Below are 4,694 nucleotides of genomic sequence, written 5' to 3'. Positions count from 1 at the left end.
ACGTGCCTACCAAGAGGTGAAGCGAGACCATCCACGTGACGCACGGAGCCCCGCGCCTGCCCCCTGCCCAGGGGCAGTGACTGGGAGTCCACAGTGTTTCCGAGTCAAGAGAAAAGGAAAGGTGCTGTTTTTAAACAACCACCTCCACAAAATGCCCACTTGATGGCCCGGAAGGGGAGCTGTGCCTTTAAGAAGAATCGATCCAGCCCTAGGCCCAGCCAAGGAAGAATATCAATCCTTGGGCACATTAGGGGCAGGATTGATGGGGAGCTTAGAAAGTGTGATGAGCGGAGGCCGTGAGGCCAGGCTGACCCCTCCCTGTACGGGACTCCGAGGAGGGATATAACTGGCCTCCCGGGTAAAAAGGCAGCCCCAAGCCAGTCCTCCTGGGCCTTTGCCCAAAGTAACAACTAGGCCCCTCCCAGACACACACACACACAGCTGTGCCCATGTCCAGTGGGCAGCTGAGGCCTTGGGGGTGGCAGCTCATGAGTTCAATCCAGCACCACTAAATTGACCAAAGACCTACTATGTGTCAAGCCCTGGCGTTGTGCAGCGAATGGACATAGGCCCTCCCTCAGGGGGCACAGTCCGGTCCAGGAAGCAGACTTGGAACAGGATGGTCAGGTCCTCAGAGGATGGGCAGCTGGAGCCCAGAGGAGGGCGCACACCATGGCTGCAGGCCAGGAAGGAGGAAACCCCGATGCCGAGCCTGAGACAGGCCTGAGCAGGGAGTGCAGGGAACAGTGTTGCACCCAGGAGAACAGCGTGAGAAAGGCTCAGAGGTAGGAAAGAGCAAGGAGAGTGCAGGACAGCAGCTGTCCTGCAGGGGGCAGAGGTGGGGAAGGGCAGGGACCCCACTGTTACCCTATGAGCAGCAACGGGCATTAAAGGCATTTGAAGAGCCTGCTCTAGACCCGTCTCTGCAGTGTGGCACAGACGCAAGGCAGGGCGACGGGTGGGAGCTGTTGTCCTGGGCTCCCGGGCAGCCTCTATCGACCCCAGATCCTCGAAGCTGCCTGAGCTCAGCCAGGACCCCGCAGAGCAGAGCACCATCCTTGACCCCCAGGCCTGCCCTTACAGCTGGCCTTCCGTCCACTGGCCTGAAATGGGGGCTGAGGGGAGTCTGAAGAAGACACCGAGCTCACCCCAGTTCCTACCCATCCAGGCATTGGGGGGCATTGTCACTGAAACGCCCCTCCTTCCCTTGGCCTTGACTGAACAGAGGAGAGAGCAGGAAAAAGACCTCATCCTCGCAATGAGCCAAGACTGCTCGTCCTTCTTCTGTGACCACAAGAAATTCCTCTCCACAGAATTGTCTGTGTGACCTTGGGTCACTCAAGTCCCCTCTCTGGGCCTTCATTTCCCTGCTCGAAGATGCCACCGTGGTACAGCCGGCCTTTCAGCGTTTCAGCATTCTGGGTGGTACACATTCGGGGTGAGACCCCAGGCTTACTGGGCTGCGCGACCCTTGCCAGCTCCCCAAACACCCTGGGCCCCCGTCTCCTGCAGAATGGAGCTAACAACTCCCACCTGGCTACCAGTGGTAGCCACGCATTGTGTGCTTGTGCCCAGCACCCAGCACACCCTGGGCACACAGAGGCCCCTAACTCCTGCTCTCAGTTCTGCTTCCTGGCCAGGTGCTGGTCTCCTCAAGCCCGACTGAATCTGACCGGGTGGGGCAGTCCCGGCGCAGCAAGCCGATGAGGCCAGATGTAAGGGCACGCAGGGCGGACTGCTCAGCCGTTCCGTTTGGAATGAATCTCCTTTTATCCCAGCGAGTGAAGTCTCCGCGCGGGGCCGCTCGTCCAAAGTGAGTGTCTACGGGGGTGCGGGTCCCCATTTATCACGCAGGCGGCGTTTGATGGAATATTCCTCCTCCAGGGATTGTGCTCCCAGACACTCCGAAAGCTCAGCCAGGGTCTTTGAAACTTAACTGCGGTTCTTTAAAGGGACAGGAGAGGCACGCTGCATCCCAATACGCTGCTTTTGAACACGTCAACATTAATAGGGGTCACCGAGCCGGGGACACGGGGCCCTTCCCGGGAATAAATCAGCAGCCAGCGCCGCCAGCCCAGCGATCCGTTTTGCCCACGTTTCCTTTGGTGCCAGGTGGGGGGAGTGAGGGGCTGTGAGTGAGGTGGGGGAGGCAGAGCGCGTTTCTGGGCCTTGGGGAGAAGTCTGCGTGAGAGCCCCCAGCGAGGTCGTCTGTCACCCTGCGCCACTTGCCTCTACAGATAGGATCTTGGGGTTCAGGGCCGATACAGGTGAGCACTGCAGAAGGTGACTGAGAGCCAAGCACGGGGCTCCGGCTGGATGAACGGCTTCCCATTGCACCACTACAACTATCTAGGGAAACTGAGGCCCAGAGGCTTTGGGGTCTTTGCCCCAAGCCCCATAGCCAGTAAGGAGTCAGCTGAGCCTTGAGTTCTGACTTAGCCCAATCCAAATGCAGCCCCAACCACCCACCAGACTGCCTGTCAGAAGGGCGTTGGGGGTCAAGACAGCAAGGGAATGGGGTTTTCTAGGCTGCAGACCCTCTGGGTATTACCCCTAGTGAATCCATTTCATTTCAGTCTGGCCCTTCCTTTCTCCAGAGAGAGGAAGGGGGCTGGGGCCCACCTAGAGCCAAGCACCTGTCTGGACCCAGATTTCTGGAAACAGTCTGCCCCAGATGAAGCCCAGAGGCAGCCTTGCTTGAAAAGTACCCCTGGGCTCTGCAACCAGACAGACCTGGTTCAAATCCCTGCTCACCATGTCCTTGCTGTGCAGCTTTGGGAGAGTGACTTGACTGCTCTGAGCCTGAGTTTGAAAACACACCCTCCCCCTTGGTGGGAAAGCCCAGCCCTCTCCAGCAGAGCTGTGGCCCACTGGTGAGAAGGGGTAGGTCTGTGCAGCTGGCACTCAGGGTCCCAGCGCCCTGAGACTCTCCCAACCCTCCACTTTCTGCCATGACGCGGGCAAGAAACCACTTGTTCCTGCAATGGTCCTGCCACATTGAAAACTCTTAACAAATGCTCAAAGGTGTAATGTTTTATGTTTCTGTGGTTTCTCAGTTACTGATTGCTTTATCAATAGTGCTACTTCTGTGAGTTCCATGATTTATCTGGTTTGGCCCCCACCTCCCTGTGTGGCCCTGGGCAAGTCATTTATCCCTTGGATCACTGAACACGGGAGCTGGGAGGGAGGGACCTTGGAGATCATTAATCCAGGCCTCCATTATATCGATACGAACCACAGCAACCACCCAAGCACCTCAGAAAGCTGCAGCAGACCCGGGAGGCCTGCCAACGGTGCCCCGGTGAGTTCTGCCCCATGCAGGCCCTGCCCACGTGACCACTGGCCAGAGCATGTAAGCAAGTAGAGGGGAAGTGATGCTCTCTAGAGGCTGTTCTTTGGGGGCTTTGTCTCTTGGAACAACCCCCTTTGTAAGGCTACCTTAACACCCCCAAACTGTAAGGGACCCAGGCTATACCCTGACAGAGAACCAGAGCTGCCTACCATGTGAATGGAGCTGTCCAGGTCCACTAGGGTCAGCAGCTGCATGAGTGACCCAGACAGCAGTGACCAGGCACTTGCCTCAGCTTGCCTGTGAAATGCCTGGCTTCAGCACTGAAAAGCCCCAGCCCCAAGAAGCATGCATCCCACCCCCACCCCAAACAGACAGAGCAGAAAGATGACCCATCAACTCACAGGATCATGAGAAGCAGCAAAACGTATCAAACCTCAATTCAGGGTGTTCTGTTGTATAGCCGTAGACGCCTGGAACACGTCCATATCCCCACTGTGTGCCAAGCACGGGGCTTGACCTCTGATGTACTGGTCCAACCTTCATGAAAGTGTCTTCTAGGTGCTTCTCATTAGCCGAGAAGCAAACAACACAAGGCTCGGTGAGATGACCTGACGGTCAAGGTCAGGCTTTAAGGATGTAGAGAGCGCAAATCCCAGCACCTAAGCTACAACTGTCCCCACTAAACCCGGGGTGTTAGTGCCACCACCTAGCACACAGGCATGCATAACCCAGACAATGTGACCTCCCCAAGGCCACCAGGAAGTCCGTGCATGGAGCTGCCTTTTAAGTTCAAGACTCCAGACATCTGTGTCAGTTACCTGCTGCGTAACAACCATCCCGAGCTCCCTGACTTCAAACCACAGGCATTTATTTAGCTCACGCGTCTGGGGTCGGCTGCTGTGGCGCTGCCTTGGGCTGGCGTCTGTGTCTGGGGCTTGGCTGGCTGTTAGCTGAGCAGCAGGGGCCACTGTTCCCGTCTCCACACATCCTGTTCTCCCACAGGTAAGCCTGGCACATTCTCACAGAAAAGGCAAAAGCTCAAGAGCAAGCAGAGGAAATGTACCAGACCGAGAGTCCGGGGGTGCTGACACCTCCAAGAGGCCTGCTAGGCCAAAGCCAGTCTCGTGGCAGGGAAATCAGCAATAGAAGGACCAAGAGATTGGGTTATTAATGTAAGGAGTCGATTGCAATAGTCGCTGGCACATGCCAGGCAATGCACTGGATATTTTATAAAATATCACTCCTTTCTCAAACCTATAATTTATCAGATACTAACATCAACCCCACAAGCTTCCCCCAGTTAGAGAAACTGAGTCATGGCATGATGAAACCGTGAGCCCAAGGTCACACAGAAGTCAGTCCAGGTCTGTGTCACTCCCAGGTCCTCCCCTGTAACCTGAGC

This window comes from Condylura cristata, unplaced genomic scaffold, assembly GCF_000260355.1.
Source record: "Condylura cristata isolate star-nosed mole 26May11 unplaced genomic scaffold, ConCri1.0 scaffold00008, whole genome shotgun sequence".
In the NCBI taxonomy this organism is placed as follows: domain Eukaryota; kingdom Metazoa; phylum Chordata; class Mammalia; order Eulipotyphla; family Talpidae; genus Condylura; species Condylura cristata.
Note: the sequence above shows the minus strand (reverse complement) of the source record.